Source organism: Quercus robur, chromosome 4 (assembly GCF_932294415.1).
Source record: "Quercus robur chromosome 4, dhQueRobu3.1, whole genome shotgun sequence".
Lineage (NCBI taxonomy): Eukaryota > Viridiplantae > Streptophyta > Magnoliopsida > Fagales > Fagaceae > Quercus > Quercus robur.
In genome coordinates, this window is record NC_065537.1 from 63,001,357 (window position 1) to 63,026,128 (window position 24,772).

General features: G+C 40.8%; 1 pseudogene; it reads left to right on the forward strand.

Annotated features, from left to right (window-relative positions):
* Window positions 1-16,988, forward strand: part of LOC126722369 (desmethyl-deoxy-podophyllotoxin synthase-like) — a 95,942-nt pseudogene extending 78,954 nt beyond the window's left edge.
* The last annotated feature ends 7,784 nt before the right edge of the window (window positions 16,989-24,772 follow it).

Here is a 24,772-nt window from a genome sequence, read left to right on the forward strand (position 1 = left end):
ACGAGATTATCATTTTATGGGTACAGTCCAATACAATCAATGTAACACAAAACCTTTAACAAACAAAGCACCAAAAACACATTTTATTACTATTGTGGGGTGTAATTTGGTGGAAGAAATTCTCGTATCACTTTATATGAAATTTGGTAGAAATTAAGTGGTTTGAGTAGTAGTACTTCAATAAATATGTTGTGTCCACGATAATAGTCTTATTAAGGTCTTGATAATATACATAATTGTAAGAACCAAGTGCAAGACTTCTGGACCTTAGGTCACTTGGGCTCACAATTTATTTGTAGTGGGCTTAAGTATTTCCTACAATGAGTCGTTCTCGACAGAGAGACTCAAAGTAACACCCTGTTAGTACCCTCTCCTTGACTGTTTTCTCTCAATTTTTCTGAACCCCTTTTTTTCCCAACTTTCTTCTATTTATAGCCAAGGTTAGTGGGAAGATCATGATTACAGTCACCGTTAGTGCTACTGAAGGTCCAGTATTATTTGGTTAAAGTGGTTGTTTAGGTGAAAGGGCGGTGCAGCATTTATGATCTTGGAACTTGGTTCCATTTTCACCGATTATGTTCGGCAACTCACGTTCCCGTGCATATCATGACCTTCCCGGATATGACTCATGCGCTCTACCGGGAAAGATTAACCGGTCAACTCTGGGAACTTAATACCCAAAGCTTGTTTTTACTCTAAGGCAGTTTCAAGAAGGGCATAAGGTAACGGGAACTTTCTGCTAGGCCTGCGCCCAAGGCCGGTATGGGCTTGGGCTCGGGGCCTTGATGGGTCTGGGCCCAAGGCCAGTATGGGCTTTGGAAGCTCGGTGCCGTACAATAGCCCCCCTTTGATTCGTACTCGGTCGCCGAGGAGAATCAAGGATTGCCTGGGCCTTTTGACCTCGGGAATCTTCTAGCCTGGGACTTCTGGCTGTCACTTCTCATTAATATTCATCTCAAAAGACGCGCCGTTTCGCGGCGCCAGGCGCAGTCGTCATTATTGCCTGACGGTTCGTGAACCGAAGCGGCGCGCAAATCGGTTACGCTTGGCATTCGTTGGGTCGCTCGTAGGCTGTGCCCATTTATTGCTTGATTAAGCGTTTCTTCTTCTTCCATTTCTTTTGGCTCTATAAATAGTCCTTCCCCAAACACCATTCCATTTTTCCTTCGCCTCTGATCTTTAGTGCCTACTCTCTGCCGACCACATTTCTGTGCGCTTGCTTGCTCAGCGTTCTTTTCCTCCTTAGAACCCAAAGTAAGTCTTTCTTCCCCTTCCTGTTCCTTCAGCTTTGTTTCTTTCAGTTCATTCTTGTAGTTTTAGGCTTTATAGATGGGTTATTCTTACCTTCTAGATACCCCGGCTGCTTTGGCCACCTTTAGGAGTAAATTTAGTATTCCTAATGACGTGGACGTAGCTTACTGCCATGAGAGTGATATGGAACTCCACCGAGGGCAGGGTACAGCCTTCTTTCCTTTGATGTCCATTTTAGAAGGTGGGGTTAGGTTCCCGGTAGATCCCCTCCTGATAAGCACACTCACCTACTATGGGCTGTGCCCCGACCAGCTTCCCCCCAATTTTTACAGGGTAGTTAGTTGTGTCAGCCAGTTGAACCATACCTTTAACTTACAATTAGACCACCATGATATTAACCAAATGTACAGCCTCTGTGGGAGCAAATCTACCAATTATTACTTAAAGACGAGGGATGCTCGGGTACGGCTGATATCGTGCCTACCCGATTCGAACAGGAACTCCGCCGGGGAGTTCGTTAGGGTGCGCGGCAATTGGTTTGCCGGGGAGATCCCTTGCCCCCTCACACGGCGTGAAGTGGGTTCGTACCATCCCCTTCTTATAATTGTTTGAGTAAAAAATTTTTTTTATTGTTAAAAGCTAATGCGTCACCTGTTCTTTTGCAGACGGCAAAGTGTTTGTTCAGGACCTCAGAGCCGTCCACACCAGGGACTTAAACTTCGTCCTCCGTTCCGAGATCTACGTGCATTGGGACGGGCAACTCCGGGCCTCACACCTGATCCTCGGCGTGGAACCGGTTTACTCTACTTGGCAACCTTTCAAGCAGGCGCTGATAGTTGACAGCCCCCTGCTATCGTACATAGACGTCCGGTACGTGAATTTCTTGCCGCCGAAACTTACAACCGGGGAAGCGAGGGAATTTGGTCGGCGGTTCACTGCCGCGGACGAACTAGTTCCCCTGCGAGACGATTCCGCGGAACGGGTGTCTCAGCGCCTTAGAAAGAGAGCTCACGAAGCCATACAACAAGGGGACCAAGCCCAAGAGCAGCCCCATCCCGAGGATCCACCCGCCGAGCCTCAACAGCAAGTGACAGAAGCGGCTAACTTGCTAGCTGAAGCGATCCAGCCCGGTGCAAGAATGGTGGCAAGGAGAGTCATGACCCTTGATCGGTTCGTGCCTGGTGCCCAGCCGACCAACCAGCCCCCGCCTACTCAGAGTCGGGGTCCAGTGTCTCAGCCTCCTCCCCCTCCGCAGTCCGGACGGGCTCGTAAGAAGCAGAAAGTAACCGAGCAACCTTCCACGGGCCCGGGGGATGCCGCTGTCTAGACTCCTCCCCGACCAACAGGGGGAATTGTTATCCGCGAGCCGCCAACCGAAGCTGGCACGGGGGGCGCGTCCTCCTCCCAAGTGGCTCCAGCGTGGGAGCCAAAGTTCCTTCTGGACGGCAAGCCATTGCCCTCAACCGCCTCTGTTCGGATGTGGGATAAGGGCTAGGGCGGCCGTATTGCCCAAACCTTGGCCGGAGCTCTCCAACTTCCCGAGGACGTGCACGCCTTTGATGATGGGTCCGAGGAGTCTATGGGGCGCCGATTAGAGTGGCACGCCATTGAGGTAATTCTTTTGTCTATTTACTCCATGTAGATTTCCTTTTGTCTCTTTGCTAACCTTCGTGCTTGCTAGGCCGCTCAACTCGCTCACATTGTGGCTGCCCGGGCACGGGAGCTTGATGAGGAAAATGAGCGCGAGAAGGGGGCGCGGGAGTCAGCAGTAAAAACGGCTAAGGAAAAGGTCAAGATTGCCGAGGCTGCTGAGAAGAAGGCTGCTGCAGCGGAGAAGTTCCGGGCATTGGCCGAAAAAAGGAATGCAGAGCTTCTGGCCAAGCAAAATGAGACGGACCTCAAACTAGCCGAAGCCCTCAGCCTCAACACTTCCCATGCCAACGAGATAGCCGATCTTAGGGCAGGCTTGGCGGCCGCGGAGCAAAAGTTGTATGACGTAGGCTTTGCCGACGCCGAGAACTCCGCAGAGCCGGTGGTGGCTCGGGCTCGGCATATGGGTTTCGAGGCCGGGTGGTTTGCTGCTCTTCAGGCAATGGGAGTTCCTGAGGATTCGCCGCTGAGAGACCCCGGCCAGATTCCATTTCCGAACACTGTACCTGCCGTCCAGAACGCCCCGACTGCTTTCGACGAGGAGGAGACGGCCAGTATGAGGGAGTTGGTTGAGCAAATCGATTCTCATGCCGAGCCCGAAGACATGGAGGCCACGAGCATACCTACCGTGCAAGATCTTCTTGGTGAGGGCCAGCCTTTTCCCCTGACCGTCCAGCAGGAAGTGCCATCACCGACTCAACCTCCCAACTGATTTTACCTTTACTTGTTAGCTTATTTTTATTTTACTTTTGTTTGCCTATGTCACCGGGATGTGGTGATTGAACAATTGTTTTTACTTATTGGTTTTATTTGCCCATGTCACCGGGATGTGGTGACTGAACAATTGCTTTTACCTGTTTAATTAATAGTCCGTTTTCTTTTTCCGTTTCAATTTGTTGAATGAAATTATCTCTGTTTGTGTTTTGCTTAAATTATACTAGTGCTATGGCCGCTTAATAGAATGGTACCCCCGAAAACCTGTTGTGCGGCGCTGTGGGTAATTTGAGAGCGCTATTTGGACTTAGTTTTTGCAAAAGGGTTAGGTTTTTATCGGGTTTAGGTTTAACCGAGAATGGTGTTTTCGTCCTTATAGATTTGATTGTAAGGTTCTCACCTGCTCGGCAATATTGATCGAGCCGAGGGTCAGGTTTCCGTCCTTCAGATTTATTTGTAAGGTTTTAACCTGCTCGGCGATATTGGTCGAGCCGAGGGTTAGGTTTCTGTCCTTAAGATTTACTCGTAAGGTTTTCACCTGCTCGGCGATATTGATCGAGCCGAGGGTCAGGTTTCTGTCCTTAGGATTTATTCGCAAGGTTTTCACCTGCTCGGCGATATTGATCGAGCCGAGTTTCAGGTTTCGGTCCTTAGGATTTATTTGTAAGGTTTTCACCTGCTCGGCGATATTGATCGAGCCGAGGGTCAGGTTTCTGTCCTTAGGATTTATTCGTAAGGTTTTCACCTGCTCGGCGATACTGATCGAGCCGAGGGTCAGGTTTCTGTCCTTAGGATTTATTCGTAAGGTTTTCACCTGCTCGGCGATACTGATCGAGCCGAGGGTCAGGTTTCTGTCCTTAGGATTTATTCATAAGGTTTTCACCTGCTCGGCGATACTGATCGAGCCGAGGGTCAGGTTTCTGTCCTTAGGATTTATTCGTAAGGTTTTCACCTGCTCGGTGATACTGATCGAGCTGAGGGTCAGGTTTCTGTCCTTAGGATTTATTCGTAAGGTTTTCACCTGCTCGGCGATACTGATCGAACCGAGGGTCAGGTTTCTGTCCTTAGGATTTATTCGTAAGGTTTTCACCTGCTCGGCGATATTGATCGAGCCGAGGGTCAGGTTTCTGTCCCTAGGATTTATTGGCGATTCTCTTGGTGTGTGGTTACAGGGTCAAAAACAGCACAGACAACAAAGTTCATCATGCTCTTAATCTTAATAGACTACAAGTTTTGGCTTACATCGATGGTTACGCGTAGAACTTCTTCAGGTTGTTGGCGTTCCATGGTCGGGGGAGCGGCCTTTCGTCCAGGTCTTCCAAGTAGTAGGCCCCTGCACCTGCGACGGCTGTGACTCTGTATGGTCCCTCCCAACTCTGAGCAAGCTTCCCTGCAGCCATGTCCCGCATGTTCCCCACTACCCTTCTTAACACTAATTTCCCGGCACTGAATTCCCTGGTCTTTACATTTCGGTTGTACCTTTGCGCCAGCTTCTGTTGATACTCAGCAAGACGTACGGTCGCGGCCTCCCTGCATTCTTCTATCCAATCCAAATGCTCCGTCATAAGGTCGGCGTTCTGTACGGGGTCAAACCTGGCGACCCGTGCACTGCATAAGCTCACCTCGGTTGGTATCACTGCTTCTGCTCCGTATGCCAGAGAAAATGGGGTTTCCCCCGTGGATCTCCTGGGGGTCGTGCGGTAGGCTCATAAAACACTGGGTAGTTCTTCTGCCCATCTTCCTTTCGCTCCATCCAACCTTCTCTTGAGCCCGTTCAAAATAGTCTTGTTTACTGCTTCAGCTTGGCCGTTGCTCTGGGGGTATGCCGGGGTTGAATACTTGTTCTTGATGCCGAGCTCGCTGCAAAAGGTCCGAAAAGCGTTGCTGTTGAACTGTAGCCCGTTGTCTGTCACTAGTGAATTCGGCACCCCAAACCTTGTAACTATGTTTTTCCACACAAATTTTTTCACGTCAGTATCCCGGATATTGGCCAAGGCTTCAGCTTCAGCCCACTTTGTGAAGTAATCCACAGCCACCAGTACAAAACGGCGGTTCCCCGTTGCTCGGGGGAATGGCCCGAGGATGTCAAGCCCCCATTGTGCAAATGGCCACGGGCTGCTGACAGGATTTAGATGTCCTGCCGGCTGATGGATCATTGGGGCGTGCTTTTGACATTGTTCGCAACTCCGAACGTATTCGGCGGCGTCCTTCTGCATCTGTGGCCACCAAAACTTCTGCGTCATTGCTCTGTGTGCTAAAGATCGTCCCCCCGCATGCCCGCCGCATACTCCTTCATGCAGCTCGGTTAGAAGCTCCCTGACTCTTTCAGGATGCAGGCACAAGAGGTAAGGGCCCGCGAAGGACCTTCTGTACAACTTTCGGTCCGAAGACAACCAGTACCTGGGAGCCATTCGTCGAATCTTGTTGGCCTCGGCCTCATCCTCTGGAACTTTATCTTCGGTAAGAAAGTCTATGATCGGGTTCATCCAGCATACTCCAGGCACCGCCACCTGTGCAACCTCTACTCCGGCCTGGTCGAGAGCAGTTTTCACACAGATGCTTGGCTCCCTTATAAGTTCTATCGTGATAAGCCTCGGCGTGTCCTCGGTAGCCGATGAGGCTAACGTGGCAAAAGAGTCAGCATGCTTGTTTTGTGACCGGGCTACCTGGGATATCTTTACCGTTCCAAACTGACCGATAATTTGTTTTGCCGTACTTAGATAAGCTTTCATTCGGGGATCCTGAGCCTCGAAGTCCCCAGTGATCTGATAAACAACCAGCCGAGAGTCCGAGTAGACTTCCATGTCCTTTGCGCCCAGATGCAATACTGCCCTCAATCCGGTCAGCAGGGCTTCATATTCGGCTTCGTTGTTCGAGGCTTTGAACCCCAATCTGAAGGAGTGTTCCAGTCGCATACCTTCAGGGGTGATGATGACAATACCAGCCCCGGCCCCCATAGCATTTGATGCGCCGTCCACAAATAACCTCCACGGGCGAATCTCCGCACTACAGATTACCTTGCCTTCATTCTTAGGTGTAAATTCCGCGATGAAATCAGCGAGAACTTGCCCCTTCACCGAGCTTCTAGGTCGGTATCTTATGTCAAACGATCCCAACCGAGTCCCCCATTTAGCAATCCGTCATGTGAAGTCGGATCTCTTCAACAGTGATTGCAATGGATATTCGGTGAGGACAAACACTGTGTGTGCCTGGAAGTAGTGTGGTAACTTCCTCGTGGCATGCACCAAGGCCAAAACCAACTTTTCAAGAGGCAGGTACCTTGTCTCGGCATCGACCAAGGTCTTGCTCACGTAATACACCGGCATTTGCACTCCACGGTCCCTTAGTAACACAGCACTTACTGCATGATCGATGACTGCAAGGTACATAAACAGATCCTCCCCGGGCTCCGGGGCCGTCAACCTTGGCGCCTTTGCCAAATATTCCTTTAGTTCGCGAAAAGCTTCATCGCAGCTCACGTCCCACTGAAACCCCTTCCACTTCTTCAGAAGTTGATAGAATGGCCGGCAGCGATCGGCAAACTTGGAGATGAATCGGTTGAAGGCGGCCAACATCCCAGTGAGCACTTGCACCTCCTTAGGATTGCTCGGCGGTTTGAGGCGATTGACGGCCTCTATTTGGTCGGGGTTAGCCTCTATTCCCCGAGTGGAGATCAGGATAACCCAGGAACTTGCCAGCCCCCACTCCGAAAGTGCACTTTTCGGCATTGAGGCGCAACCTGTGTCGTCGTAGTATCTCGAATACTCCCCGAAGGTCTTCAGTATGCAGCGACTCTTTTCTGCTTTTTACCACCATATCGTCGATATAAACTTCAACCGTGCACCCAATTTTTTCTCGGAACATCCTTGTCATCATACGCTGGTAGGTGGCCCCGGTATTCTTCAATCCAAACGGCATGATCTCATAGTGATAGTTTGCGTTCGGGGATATAAATGCTGTCTTCTCTCGGTCCTCGGGCGCCAAGGCAATCTGGTGGTAGCCTTGGAAGGCGTCTAGGAAGCTCATTCTCGGGTGCCCGTACGTGGCATCCACTAGCTGATCAATCTTGGGCATCGGGAATGGATCCTTGGGACACGCTCTGTTCAAATCGGTGAAGTCCACACAAACTCTCCATTTACCGCTCTTCTTCTTCACTACGACAGTGTTTGCTAGCCATCTCGGGAAGAATATTTCTTTTGACCCCGGCTTCCTTCAGTCGCTGGACCTCCAGGTTTACTGCATCGACGTGTTCCTTTGATGCTCTTCTCGGTTTCTGCTTTTTCGGGGGAAACGATGGGTCCACGTTGAGTTTGTGAACTATGAACTCGGGGTCTACTCCGGGCACTTCATACGGGTTCCACGCGAAGACATCTATGTTCTGCAACAGGAACAACAACATCTCTACCCTTTCCCGGTCATTCATGCTTGTACCTATCTGGAAGTATTTGTCACTATCTGGGAGAATTCTTACCTTCAGCACCTCCTTGGCAACGTCCGCCCCAGTTTCGCGGGGTATCTGTAATTGCTATGCAGTCTCTTTCTCGGCGTGCTCAGCTTGGCCGAGCTGTTCCTTTTCCCACCGGACCGCGGCTACGAGGCATTGCTTCGCCACCTGTTGATTCCCCCTTACCTCTACAACTCCGTACTTAGTAGGGAATTTTACTTTTACGTGAAGGGTGGACGAAACAGCCCCCATGGCGTGAATCCACGGCCTCCCCAAGATTGCGGTGTAAGGTGCGAATGATCGGACTACTATGAACGTAACTATAACTTCCTTGCCCTCCATGTCCACTGGAAGAGAGATTTGCCCCTCGGGAATCACAATTCTCCCGTCAAACGAGACCAATGGCGTGTCATACTTCGCCAAATCGTGGATTTTTAACCCGAGCCCTTCGAAGAGGTCCGAGTACATAACGTCAGCCCCGCTACCCTGACCAATCATCACCCTCTTCACCAAGAATCTGCCTATCCGGGCTGTCACCACCAAAGCGTCGTCATGAGGTTGGATGGTTCCTTCCAAATCATCTTCTCCAAACGAGATGTCCAGCCGTGCATCTTTCTTTTGCTTCTTGGATGGTTCTCCCTCCGCGCAAGCCACCGTCATTACCCTTCTTGCCACTGCTGCTCTCCTCGGTGTGGCATGAATGATGTTGATTACCCCCAGGGGTGGTGGAAGGGGATTCCTTTTCTGTTGAGCGCCCTGCCCGGTCTCCCGGTCAGTGGAATCTGCTACAAACTCTTTCAGGTGCCCTGCCTTCACCAACTGCCCGAGATGATCTTTCAATACCCTACACTGCTCGGTGGTGTGCCCCTTGTCTCTGTGATAGGTGCAGTATAGGCTTTGGTTCCTCCGAGATGGGTCGCCCCCCATTTTGTTCGGCCATCTGAAGAATGGCTCGTTCCTTATCCGTTCCAGTATCTTGTGCACGGGCTCTTTAAACAACACATTAACCCCTTCGATCTGCACCTCTGGTTCCTGTATTCTGAAGTCCCTCTTCGGCTTTGGCGGCAGGATGCTTTGCCGAGATCTCCCCGTAAAAGGAGCTTTCCCCCTGCTTTGCAGCCGGTCATCCTCCAGGCGTTTGTACTTCTCTATGCGTCTCATCAGTTGCCTCATATCCTCCGGGGGTCTTCTTGTCAGCGACTCCCGCAGTTCAGAATCCTCGGGGAGCCCCATCCTGAAGGTGCTAGCCGCAATTTTCTCGTTTCCCCCACCAATCTCATTGTAGAGTTCCCAGTATCGGCTGGCATAACTCCGAAGGGTTTCCCCGACCCTCATTTTCATGGAAAGCAACGCGTCGACCGGTTGTTGCACTCGGCTGCATGTTACAAACCTGCTGCCAAACTCCTGAATCAGCTTGGCAAAGCTGTGTATAGAACCTTTCCACAACCCATTGAACCATCTTAGTGCGATAGAGCCGAGGCTGGAGGGGAATACCTTACACATCAATGGATCGTTGTGCGCATGCAAAGACATCATGTGGATGTAATGACTGACATGCTCCACGGGGTCTGTCCTCCCCTCATAGGAATTGAATGGTGGACGCGTGAATCTGCTCGGCATGGGTGCCCGTTCAATCTCATCAGAGAATGGAGACCGAGCTGCCATCCGCAAGGCCCTACTCATGGCGTCCATCGCGGCGTTGTGGTGCCGCCGCTCCTCTGGCGACTCTGACCCTTGGTTATCATATCCATGCGACCGGGAACGGTCCCATCTACGACGCGTCTCTCGGGAGTGTCGATGTGACTCTTGAGAACGTGATCGGTCTCGGTGTTGTTGTGTAACAGATCGGCTGGAGCCTTCCTCGCCACGATTTCTCCTGGGTTGGGGGTTGTGGTTCCTTTCGTGGCGCCGACCCCTTGCTTCCAGCTCCAAGTCCATTACCAATCTGCGTAACCGCTCCAGCTCCCGGTCTCTATCATCATGTTGCCGATGTGCCGAGACGCTTGAAATCGTCCGGTGTGTCTGGGCCGATCCTTCTCCCAATCCGGACCTTTCCTCTCCTCTTGGATGCTCCCTGTCCTCCAGCCGTTTCTGCCTTCTCTCCCTCCACGTCGATCCCCGAGAAGATCCTGCGGAATTGCTCGGAACGTGCCCTCCTGAACGCTCCCCAGACATCTCCCTTGCTTGAGTCTCACTCGAACCACAGCTTCGTAGGAGGGCCCCACGGTGGGCGCCAATTGTAAGAACCAAGTGCAAGACTTCTGGACCTTAGGTCACTTGGGCTCACAATTTATTTGTAGTGGGCTTAAGTATTTCCTACAATGGGTCGTTCTCGGCAGAGAGACTCAAAGTAACACCCTGTTAGTACCCTCTCCTTGACTGTTTTCTCTCAATTTTTCTGAACCCCTTCTTTTCCCAACTTTCTTCTATTTATAGCCAAGGTTAGTGGGAAGATCATGATTACAGTCACCGTTAGTGCTACTGAAGGTCCAGTATTATTTGGTTAAAGTGGTTGTTTAGGTGAAAGGGCGGTGCAACATTTATGATCTTGGAACTTAGTTCCATTTTCACCGATTATGTTCGGCAACTTACGTTCCCGTGCATATCATGACCTTCCCGGATATGACTCATGCGCTCTACCGGGAAAGATTAACCGGTCAACTCTGGGAACTTAATACCCAAAGCTTGTTTTTACTCTAAGGCAGTTTCAAGAAGGGCATAAGGTAACGGGAACTTTCTGCTGGACCTGCGCCCAAGGCCGGTATGGGCTTGGGCCCGGGGCCTTGATGGGTCTGGACCCAAGGCCAGTATGGGCTTTGGAAGCTCGGTGCCGTACAATAATATTACTAATTACTGTTATGTGGTGTGTGATCATAAGTTCACACCGGAATCTCTATTTAACCATAAAAATAAATAAATAAAGACACGTTATTGGGTTATTATCACTGTAGCAAACAATAGATGTTTAATTTGGCCCCTAGCACCAATAATTTAGATCAAAACATATTCAAATAAAGAATCCACCTACTGTTAATTATAAAGCTAAAAGCCTAAAACAACTAGCGTGTTTAGCCTCCGTAAATGCATAGAACCGAGCTAGGTGCAATATATTGTTCCTTGCATCTTTTTGATTCATGAATACAAAACCTTTGCCTTAGAATAAGATTTTCGGTGCTCGTCCCCAATGCTCCAAGTTTTCCCCTTTCCACTTTTTACTTGGTTGTTCTTCTTGTTTATACTGGTTATTTACTGGAAGAGATCTAAAGCCAAAGGCCAAGGGCAAAAGTTGCCACCAGGGCCATGGAAACTACCTCTTATAGGGAATTTGCACCAGCTAGTTTTCTCCCTTCCACATCGATCTTTAAGAGACTTAGCCCAGAAACATGGACCTATTATGCAACTACAACTGGGTGAGGTCTTGGCTATAATCATTTCATCTCCAAAAGTAGTTGAGGAAGTACTGAAGACGCATGATACTGCTTTGGCAAATCGGCCAATTATTCTTGCCGTTGAATTTATGTCCTATGATAATTCAGGTATAGTCTTTGCTCCCTATGGTGATTATTGGAGACAAATGCGAAAGATTTGTGTCTCAAAGCTCCTGAGTGCCAAGCGAGTCCAGTCATTTAGCAGAATTAGAGAAGAAGAGGTAAATAATCTTGTTAGATCCATTTCGTTGTCAGAGGGAGTTCCAATCAATCTCAGTGAGAAGATCTTCTCATCAACAAATTGTATAGCTTCCAGGGCAGCCATTGGGAAGAAGTGCAAATACGAAAAAGAATTCATATCATTAATCAAGGAAATGTTTACTCTAGGTGGAGGCTTTGACTTACCTGATTTGTTCCCTTCACTAAAGTTCCTTGGCTTCCTTACTGGAATGAAGTCTGCCTTGGAGAAAATACAAAAACAGTTAGATAGGATTCTTGATGAAATAGTGAACGAGCATAAGATTAAAAGAAGTGCCACTTCAACCAATAAACATGAACCAGGTGATGATGACGATGATGATGACCTAGTTGATGTGCTTATAAAACTTCAGGAGATGGGTGAGCTTGAATTTCGTGTCACAAGTAACCACATTAAAGCTGTTACTGAGGTATGCAAATAAGATCGATCAATTTATTTATTTATTTTTTCTTCTTAATTATTAAATGAGCAACGTTATACAAAAATTCTTTAGGCAAAAAAAAAAAAAAAACCATTATATAAGGGTTCTTGTTTTCTTTGATTTTTCTTTTTAGTTAATTTAGTTTATATGCTTATTTACAATATTTTAAAGTGAAATTGTTAGACAATACAACTACACTTCTACTTAATAGCTTGGCCCATAGCTTTGACAGCCAAAAATTATATATATATATATATATATATATATAATTAATGTGTGTGTATAAATTGGTTTTTTGTGTATGTGGGATTCAAATTCAAGTTGATGATAAATGACTTCTGCTTGCAATAGCACTTCACATCTCATATATTTCCCTTGAAATTCTTCAACCCAAAAGAATGAGATGGGCTAACATCCTTTGGCGCTTTTCTGCAAAAACTTACAAAAGGATTTAAGTCTGGCAGCTTTTCTGCAGCAATTGCGTGATGGTGATCTTGCCACTTTTGGGTGTTTAAAACTTTTTTCTACACCTACACATCAATCATACTATCAATGTTAACTTTGGTGCAAATAGCGGATCACTAATTCATCATCCATAGAGCATGGCTATTTCTTTAATTTCAAAATCCAAAGACTAACTAAAATACATTCCAAGGCACTTTCATGTTCATGCATCTCAATGACAGCTCCTATAATTTCAGCTATAAAAAATGGGCAACCTGATAATGACGTGGATTGAACTTAATGAGGAATGAGGTGCATTAATTGCACCTAATGCCACATATGAAGTTAATAGTCCACATATATTACATGTAACAAGGACCATCTCAAGCTAAAATTGGTTGACAAGGGGCTTATCTCTTTTCTGCTTGCTTAATTTGTTGCATTCCTTAAAGAGGTTGCTTAATTATTACTAGCCAATGTCCCACACAACACACATACACTCCATAAATTCATTTTTAAAATTTTGATAAAGAATTATTTCTACATGTTATAATATTTAAGAACTTGACATTTCACAGCAACACAGTATAAAATCCAACTTTTTTTGACAAGTAATGCAATTCTTATTGATATCAAAAAAGAGAATCACCCAAGTATACAGATACAGCTGGGGACCATACAATTAATCACTCAAATTACACGAATCTATGACATCTTAACAAAATTAACATAAAGACAGACTATGCAAAACTGAGCAATGAAAGCCATGAAAAGTGAGTATCCAACGTTTGCTTGCATAATATAATTTATGGTCAAGAAAACCGAGCAATGAAAGCCATGACTATTTATTTATCTTTTGCTAATCAGCTAGTTGGAACTCTTTTTAAGTATTTGAATATTAGTCCCTTTGTTTCACACTAGATAATTACTAGGATAAATTCTAAGAAATAAAAGGTTGGTTAAATGCTAAAGGGAAAAGTCAAAATGAAGACTTCATGCTCAGAATGAGTTTGATGAATCAATAGTACAATCCTGGGGGCTCCTGACAATTATTGCCATTGCATTATACTAAGCTCTATAGTATGTGCAGAGACAAATGCACTGAAACACGACTGCACACACTTGTTGGGTGTTCATAATAGACTGAATGTATATGAAAATAAGGAAAGCTTTCAGCAATGCACATGGGGAGACACTCAGGTATGGGGTGGGAAAAATCAGTTAGCCTTGAATAGTCAGTTTAGCTCAGATGCAATGTGGACAATCAGGTATGGGGTGGGAAAAATCAAACCCAAACATCACATATCAATTCTAAGAGGTATTTCATCGAACATGTGGAATGCAATAAAAACAAATATGTAGAACCGGGCAAATTTTAATCTACAGTAAAAGAAACCCAAAAATTCAAATAGGGTCCAATTTAGTAACATCATAGATACAATAGCAAACAACTAAAAACATATTGCAGGATTTGAATATTTATATGAGCTTATCAATAAAATCTATTGTGGCCCAATTCATTGTCGAATAACCCCATCATTGAAAAACCAAAAACCCAAGACAAATATTGTATGAAAAAACAAAAATAAAAGGTGCTAAATAAATAACGAGTGGAAGATATACCGTCAGGGGTGTGTCGGCGGCAGAAGGCAAGGCCGACGGAGTGTGAGGGAGAGTGAGGAAGGGAGTAAGGGAGAATTAGGTTGTCGGGGGACTGTTGGACCGGCAGTGGGGAGGACGATGGTGGCTCGGCAATCCGAGCGGCGAGGGTACGGAGACGAGAGTGAGGGAGAATGAGGTAGAGAGTGCTTGGGTGAGGCTCGGCAGTCCGAGGGTTTGATTTGAGTGAGAGAGTAAAGAGACACAAAATTTTTACAAAGTGTTTTGGTGGGAACCAAAGAGTTTTAGAGGGAATTCAGAATTTTTATTGTGACAACATTTTGGCCTATTGTGACAACATTAAAAATTTTAAAGCTGCTGCAATAAAGAAAGAGTTGGCTGTGGTTTATTATGACGGGAATAATACTTCTTGTGGCGAAAATTAAGTCCGCCTTAATAGATCTTTACGGATTTTTTTAATAAAATAAGATTTAATACTTGAAATTAATAAAATATAATTTAATCCTACAAATTAACAAATATATAATTTAATATTTCAAATTACTAAAATGCAATTTAATACTAGAATTATCAATAAAGTATAATTTACTAATTAATAACTGTATGGACACGATTCGTAACAACCCGTAACAGTGTTGGGTTCGCACGTAAAAAGGGCCCAAACAATATCATTTGTAGAGCGTGGGTTTGAAAGGCTAGGTCTTGGTCACCAGGCAGTGGGTTTCTCATGATATCCATACATGGTTAAGTCGTCTTCGCCCTAGGAGTCTTTCTCCTAGAGGCGGGCTGGGAGGCTCTGGTTTTTGGCCATTTTTCCCAGCCTCCTTTTTGGTACACTAACTTTTCCTTTTATACTCGCATGCGTTCCTTATCCTTCGTCCACATGTAGGATCGACTTTTCCCAAACTGATACTTGTCCCATCAGCCCATACCCAGAGTGGTTGGGGGTGGTTGTAAAAACTGAAGAGTATGGTTCTGTCAGGTGCAGAGTATTGAATGGTAGTAAGGGCAGCTTTCCCTGATCGTTTATACTTTCCAGCGTATCCTTCTCTTTTGACTTAGATATTTTAGATTTTCTTCCAAGCTGGTCTTATACCGTTTTTGCCCTTCCTTCCGAGGAGACTTCGGACAGGCCGAGGACTGAATCGTCATCGGCTGTATCCCAAGGCTATTTTGTACTTGTATTACCGAGCCTGAGCCATAACCTTCCTCGGCTTGGGCCTTTGGGCTCCAACGAATAAATGGAGCTGGCCCAAAAATTGTTGGGCCCCACATATCTATATATTTTAATTACAAAAAAAATATTTTAGGCACTTTTATTGGTTAATAAAATGCATTTAAAAAGTCACATTGTATCTTAAAATATAGAATAGTGCACAATAACAGTGCACACAGCTTGATAGGATAAGATTGCACAATGCACATAGCATTGTGCAGTCTTGTCCACAAGCCCCAACACATCACAAGGCCTAAGCTAAGCTGGCCCCCACATGATCCCACACTAATTAATAAGTTATCACTTTTTTTTTTTAATGCAAACTCTTACTTTATCAATTATTATAAATTATCACACCAATTAATTATTTGATGTATATTATATCAACTCATTTGTATTATAGTGATACTAATTTATTGAACCATGTAATAAATTAATTTTTATTTGTACAAACTTAGACTATAAAGTTAAAAAAAGAATCCACTTAAAATTTTCGCGTAAGGCCCCCAAAATTGTTGAGCCGGCCCTGCACACACTATAGGGATCAGTTATCCCTTCACTGGCTCTGATTATAACCACTAGAGGTTGGTTCTCTGGTCTTCATTTGTGCGGTGTCTTGGTTCAATCGGCTCTATACAAATATTTTTACATGTATTCTTTACTCCGTAAACAAAAGCGATGAACGAGTAGAGGTACATCATACATGTTTTCATGTATTTCGCCACACTATATTTTTTGAGTAGTAGACCTTTTAAGTTGTAAGCCAAATAGACATGATTGTGTATTGCCACAAACAATTTTTCTCTTGACATAAATTTCATGTACACGTAACAATAATCAACACCAAAGTCACAGAAGAATTAGGAACTTTGAAGGAAAATTCATGTAAACACAACCTGATTGTAATTTAACACATCATTTTCTAGGAGGTCTTTGCTGCAGGAACTGAGACTACAGCAACTACAATCGAATGGGCAATGTCAGAATTATTGAAAAACCCAAGAGTAATGAGGAAGGCACAAGCCGAAGTGCGACAAATCCTTGAAGGGTGGAGAAGTTTTGATGAGGCAAACATTCAAAAGCTAGATTACTTGAAATTAGTAGTAAAAGAAACTTTGCGATTACACCCTCCTGGTGCCTTGATCAAAAGAGAATCAAGAGAAAAAAGTGAAATTAATGGGTATGAGATACCAAACAACACCAAAGTAATCATTAATGCATGGCCCATAGGGAGAGATACCGAATATTGGATTGATGCTGATTGCTTTCGCCCAGAAAGGGTCCAAGGTTCTCTCATTGATTTTAAAGGGTCCAACTTTGAATTCATTCCATTTGGAGGTGGTAGGAGGATATGTCCAGGCATATTATTTGCTCTTGCAGGTATTGAACTTGTTCTTTCTTAGTTATTATATCACTTTAATTGGAAACTCCCAAATGAGATCAAACCAAAAAAACTTGAAATGTCTGAGAGTTTTGGATTATTCTGTAGGAGAAGAAATAATTTGAACCTAATAGCAACTCCTTTTGACACATCTTCTTAATGACACACATTGAAGATAGGGCAACAAATGTATTATGTGGGGGACATTTGAAGATAAAGTGATAAGGTGGTTAATTGTACTTTGAATATTTAGGTTATTTAAATTAAATAACCTAAATTATACATAATTGAGTGAACATTAAATAAGACCGAAAACCAAACATTTAAGAAATTGAATTATATAGTGAATAATAATCATAAATAGAATTGGAATTTGAATTTTTCTTATCAAACCCTAATATAATATTAAGTAAATTAAAAGAGATTTTTTTTTTTTCTTCTCTTGAGAACTCCAGAAACCACAACATAATTTACAACTTTAACAAATTCGCCAATATACTAAAGGGAAGTCACAAAATTGTTATATTAAAAAAAAAAAAAAATCATTTGAAAGTTTTCTCGTCTCTCCAAATTCCTGTCCGTTCTTTGACCAAAAGTCTATTTAGAGGAAAAAAATATCTATGGTTTTACCCTACTTCTTAAAACCCTAAATTTAACTCTTAGAAATCGTTTTTCTTATCTAATGTTATCCCAATTATTCATACACTGATATTATAAACTTAAAAACGCCATATCTTATCATTATATTTTATTTCCAGAAGAAGTCAAACTAGTACTCATTTCAAAGCTTTGGGTGTCCAAATTTTCAAAAGAAAATAATTTTCTTTCAAAATTCTCTACATTCTTTATATGTTCAAAAAGATGAGGAAATATCATTTCACCACCACCACCACCTTTTTTTTTAAGTCCTACTAACTAGCCTACAAAATTACAAAATTTAATTTCCTAATATTTCCCAAGCCTATTTCTTATGAACTTTCATACTCCAAATTATTTTTATCATTAACTTTTAAGATTATGATATCTATTTTCATATAATTGGAACTATAAGATTAGATAAAAGAACACTAATTGTTGAATTTAGGGTTTTAAATGTAAGCAAAAACCACTGAAACTCTCATATCTTTTGCTGATAATATTCTTCGAAGACACTCAAGATTCAGTATTGTAGAAGTTGCTGCCTCATACTAGTTATTAAAGGTGCTAGAGATCCAAATCTTTTATGGGATTTTGAAGTCATGGACTAGAGGTTATGCAACAACAGATTTTTATCAGAGACGTCTATGGGATTCAGAGCTCAGTTTGGTAACTATAGTTATATTTTCAACGAATAAGTTTATTTTGATTGTAAATCTTTATCTGATAGTGGTTTTGTTCATCTTGGGATTAGTCCCCTTAGGTTTTTCCTGTGTGATATTTATTTTCCGCTATGCATGATATTGATGCTTGTTTGATTAACATAACGCTTTCACAATAGACCTAATTAATAACTTGGCCTTGTGGACGCCCAAAAAATTTCTTAAATAGAAGGGCCTTTGTGAGAGGGCTTTTGTTTTTTTGGTTTATTGCACATTAGGTACTTAGCAACATGACACTTTGTGTGCATATGTCTTTAGGATGAGGTGTGTGTGTGAGTCCCTTTTTCTTTTCTTTTATTTATTTATTTTAGGAGTCGCCACCAGCCATTAGTTTTGTATTAGGTGAGATTAGTCGCCTATTTATCTAATTTATTTTAAGTTACTTAATTAACTAAACCAATTTAAAGGGTTTATTAATTAAGGTAAACCAAAAGTCTCAAACCAAAGATCTTGAATTCAGAAGTTTAGTTGTATGTGGGAAATATATTAGGCACCTCACACCACCTATCCAAAGGATAGTACCCTATTTTAATTTAAGTCTAACTTTATCTTTTTAGTGAAAAAATAAGATACTTAGCAATTTTTTTTTTTTTTTTTTTTAAAGTTCTGTACAAAATATATATATACACATGTGAGTATTTATTTATTTATAACGTAGCATGTGAATATTTATTTCAAGGATTTATTTACAAACAAAGCATGTGAAGTATATATATATACATAACATGTGAGAAGCATTTTACCACATTGCAAGAAATAATATATATGTTAGCATGTGAATATTTACATACTAAATATTTAACATGTGGATACTTATATACCATATATTTAGCATGATTCTTTACAACGTGACTATTTACAATGTAAAAACAATAGAGATAGAGTAGGAAGAATAATACATTGTTTTCATCCACTACATTTTTCTCATTTATCATGTGAAAAACACAATAAGAAGAAACATTAGTGCCAATAAAATGGAAGGAATCATGTATGCTTGATTGGTGCTTATTGGTTTAATGAAATTGAACCATAGGTAAAAATCTCTAAAAGATGCAATTCTAAGAAAGAAAAGATTTAAAATAACAATGCTTGGATTTAAAGATGAAAAGCTTCAAAACTTGCCTAAAAAGAAATGCACAAATTATTTTGAGAATAGATTGTTTGAAAAAAAAAAAAAAAGTTTGCCCATTTTCTTTGTACAATACTTAAAAGATTTTTTGTTTTCATAAAAAGGACCCCATTTTATAAAAAATAACTTTGGCTTTAGAGAAAAGAGGTTGGAAAAACCTTTCTTTTTTTTTTTAGATAGAGTAAAAAAAGTTTTAAAAACTTTTTATTTTGAGAAAAGGGTTTCCATGTTTCAATTGGAAACCATGTTTTTATCAATTTTTACAAGAGATGACAAAAGGTTTTCTTTTGAATAAGCAAAGTTTGGGTTTTGAAAATTTTTAGTGAAAACAACAGCTTTTTAGAAAGGGGTTTTGGGAAAAGAGTTGATTTAGAGAAAAAGGGTGTCCGTGGGTTTTTTTTTTTTTTTTTTCAAGGAGGGGATCCGAACATTCCCATGGCTTTTGTTTTTTAAAAAAGAGTTTGCTTTGAAAATCATTTTGCAAAAATACCTATTCTAAAAGAAAAAGAATTTTGGGGGGAAAGATTGATTTAAAAAAAAAATGTTTAATGGGTTTTCCTTAAAGGGTTTAGATTTAAAAATTCCATGATTTTTATTTTGATAATAAAATTTTTAAGAAAAAGGAGTTTGTTTTGAATATATATATATATATATATATATATGTATGTATGTATGTATGTATGTACGTATGTATGTATTGTATAAGAACACCAATTCCACAAAAAATAAAATAAAATAAAATAAAATAAATTGGAGGAAAAGGTTGATTGAAAAATTTTCAAGGGTTTTTCTTTTAAAGAAAAGGGGTTTGGATTTAAAATCCCAAGATTTTAATAACAAAAAAATGTTCCTATAATGCTTATCTGAATTAACAGAAATTTCCTGAAGTGCTCCCCTGGACGGCAAACCACCTCTATGGACCTCGGCTTTGGTTAGTTGAGGAGACATTCATCCTCGGCCCAACCTCCTAGGCCATTATGATCAAAACTAACTTCTTCATTTACTAACACGGGCCCCCTTGACAATGTTTACTCCTTCTCGGACGACCCCCCATCTTTGACTTGGGCCTTAGGCTCATTATACACATAGAAAATGAGCTCCTGGGCCCAATAGCCCTACAATATATTGTTTATTATCTTCACTATATATATATATATATATTTCTTAGGTAAATTACTATTTGACTTTTGCAATTTGACCATTCTATAATTTAATCCATAAAATTTCAATAATTGTATTTAAATTCCTAAAATATGATTATTTCAATTCTATCCAAATTCGGAGTGGGTCCAAAAGATCTTGCTTTGGTGAAGTTTCATGCCATTAAAAAAAAATGGAAAAGAAAAAGGAGAGGACTCTATCCAAATCAATAGATATTATATCATACAAGCAGTTGAATAAATGATATAGACTATATAGGAAATATATTCTCAAGCTTTACTCTTGTACTGCTCTAAGGGTTTTGCTAAGGTAGATTGTTTGGTCCTATTTCAGAATCCTATTGCTAAGGTATATATTCATTTGTTTTTTTTTTTTTTTTTTTCGATTTACCAATTGACATTCATTGACCATCTCCTTAGATTCAAGTGTTACTTTATCTCCAACACTACCGTATGTCTCTCCATTAATCTAGATTCTTCAAATGCTATTATATGGAATTTTGATAGTCACCAATAGATTTCTACCTCCTCGCCTCTCATCTTTTTTTCCTTATAAATTTTCAATTGTTCTCTATCCACAAATTGATCAATATGGCCTTCAATGAATAGCTAATTTCTTGAGTGTTTTAACCATTCTTTCGGTCATGACTCAAGTCTGTCTGTCAAAACCCAATCAAAAAAGTGCAAGAGATAGAGAGTGACTCTAGAGCTAAAGGACAAAACTAAAGCATATGAGAGGTGAACATTAGTAGCCCAGATCCAAAGGGTATGAACTCAAAATGAGTTTTTTTTTTTATTCATATTATTCTTATTATTTATTTATTTATGTCCATCTCATTACTAGAAGAAAAAAAATGTAATTCAATTTTGGGATTTCATGATGAACCAGTTTGAGTTTTCATGGTCTCAAAACTATTCAAATATATTTTTGCATTTGATCATGTTTGTTATAAATTACTTTATGATTGCCCTCTTCTAGAGTACATGAATATTACTCTCAATATGATTGCCATAATGTTTTTTTGTTTGATAATTAACTTCAATATGATGTTCTCATTTTGGTCTTCGTTTTATAATAAGAGTGTTATTTGTTTTTATAGTAAGAGAAATTGCTGTTGTTCTATTTTTTATAATTCGTTTTTAAAATTGTGTTAAAGTCCTCTTTAGATGTTGAGAAAGCAGATGAGAAGTCATTCTGTTTGTTTTATATCTAAATTTTTTGAGCGCTAACTTTCCTAGCTCAACTTCTATGTTTAGTGAATATAAAAATATAGTAAAGGAAACAATTTGTGTTACTATTTAGTTAATTTCTTGGAAGAAACAGTGCATATTCCTTAATTAATCCACCAATTGTCTAATAGAAACTAAATCCAACCTCGTTTCATGAGGTTTTTGATTTCCAACTTCAAGGATTTTGCTAAGGTAGATGTTTCAGACCTATAATGACATCCCATTCGTAAGTGTGCAAGTATCATGCTAATTTTCATATTCATCTTGTGTAATGCAGGCAAAAGCAAGAGAAATTATCCTCATAAATTTTTTACATGTGAAAACTAGAGACTGTGTAGTCTCTACCATGTCTATACTTCATAATCATTGGTGACATGCCTTCTAGAAAATACAAGGAGGAACTCCAATTATACTGATTATTAATGAGTGAATTGCTATTACTTTTTGTTTTGATTGTAATACCAAACTAACTCAAGTTTTCATATATATGCAAATGATAACAATTAACATGTCTGTAGAAGATGACACTTATGTTCTGTTTATACTTTGTCTGGTTGCTAAATGAAGAGGATTTTCATAGGAGGTTTTCAATTATTGGATGCGCATAAGGACTTCTGTCAATTTGACTATGTTTTGGATTATATATATATATATATATATATATATATATATTACTTTTAGATGAAAATCCTGGTGTGTTGTATCGAATTTATATATGGTTTCGGTTATAATGATTTGGAAATTTATTCAAGTGACATATCCTTATATCTTGTTTCATAAAGACTGTAGAGGCATGATCTTTTCTTTCATCTTCTTTTCTTTCTTTTTTTTATTGAGGGGTGTAGTAATCCTTGTCTATATGGTTTCACTTATAATGATTTTCATTGGATGAACCAATGAAGTTCATAACTTTTATTGGATGGCCTACAAGCTATACTTTCATGTGATTTTCCCCCAAGCTATACTTTTTTTTTCCCCTAAACTGTAGCGTATTTAAGTTGATGTCTATGAGAGCATTAGTTGTGAATTTTTTGACAAGTTTAGAAGCTATTACAATTTATCAATCGTGCTATATGATTAATTAGCTAATTAAGCGCTAATTCAGTCTCCAAATTAGCTAATTAATCTCTTCCTCGAAGTAATCTCTTTCTCTTGGACATGTCTAGTTAATAGTTATGGTCTAGCCCATCTTCAGAATAAATCAGCGAATCAGGCCATTGTAGAAGTCATGATTCTTCTTTCGTATTGCTAGGGGAATCAACTGGTTTTAAATGCTTTATTGGATTTTTAGAAGTTTCGGGTGTCAAAAGCTAGAGAAAGGATATTTGAGGGAGATTCTTGTAGCAGATAACATAATACAGAGTGAAATTTGTTTTTGTTTTGAAAAAATAAATTAAAAATAAATAATAATAATAATAATAATAATAATAATAATAATAATAATGATAATAATTTATTGGCCTATCTTTTTATCAACACTATGTGACAATGTAAATGATATCATTATGGTACAATGTAAATGATTAATAATAGATGATCTTGCGAGCATTGGTACCTTCCTAGTTACTTGTTAATAGTAATGAAGCACATAATTACAAACAGTCACTTAAAACCAGTTGATTCAAGCCACGTAATTACAAACATGTCCTATTTCAGAATCAATGACTAGTGCGGTTGTTGTTTGGCATGATTACAAACATGTCCTGTTTCAGAATCAATAACTAGTGCCACGTCCATTTGACATAATTAATTTTGCCAACTTATTTTATTATTTAACATATTTTTGCTACTATTTATAAATCTCATTATACTATTTCAACTAATTTTTACTTTTATCTACAGTACTTTCAGCAAAAAACTTTCAGTTTTAGCAAAATAAATGGATTCCAAATAGACTCTAAAAAAAAAATAATGGGAAGGGAGTTTTATAAGTTAAAGTGTTGGACTTGGATTGAGATTAGGTGTAATTGCAGTTAATTTACTTAAACTCATCATGGCGTTGATGTGGCCATGTAATGGGATTGGCATTGCCACCGTGTGGTGTACGGCAGTTGGTTCAGCACCGGTGGGATCCATGTATACTGAATGGATGTATTTTGATGAATTTGGTTTAACCTTTTACTGAAGATTGAAGAAGAAGAAGAAGTCAACAAGTTGACAAGCTGCTGGTATTAATATATATATATATATATATATATATATATTTATATGTATGTTTCAATTGAAAGCACTGAAAATGATGAGAAATAAAGTGAACTTTATAGACCTAAGACTGATGCTAATTTAGGATTTGCCAAACGAAAGCATCGAAAAGCTTCTAAGCACACACATAGTGTGTATGATGAGGTCTATATGATAAAATTCTCTTTGCACATGTATGACATTAATTTATATATATTGTTCAGTTTTAGAATAAAATTGAAGTAAAATTTAGGCAAAAATGCACATGTAACACATTAATTTATATACTAGCCTCATTTTTTTTTTTTTCGGTAAACCAAGATATAATATTAACTAAGAAACAAGTCTATTACAAAACAAGTTAGCATTATCAAAAGCTAACAAACTTTCCACCACAGGCGGTGGGTTACAAAAAACTACAAAATTTGAGCCGGTTTGTGCTCCAAGCTTTGCCAAAGCATCCGCACATTGATTTGCTTCACGGTAGACATGAAGCACACGCTTGTTTGGGATTTGCTTCAAGAGGCTCCTGCAATCAGAGAGTAAAGGTTCCATCATGATATTTTCAGCTTCATTGTTCATAAGTAAAACAATGCTCAACGCGTCTAACTCAATGATAAGGTTGTTCACACCCATCTCCCTAGCTATATTCAATCCATCTCTTAATGCCCACAGTTCAGCCATGAAGCTGTTGGTGTACCCGATGCCTCTAACATATCCCTTCACCCAATTACCTTCATGATCGCGTAACAAGCCTCCTCCACCAGCTTTGCCGGGATTATTTAAGGCTGAACCATCAGAATTCAGCTTCAACCAACCCCACGGAGGCTTTTCCCAACCCACTGGAATGATAGACTTGACCGGCTTGCTCCTAGCTTCCAGCCCA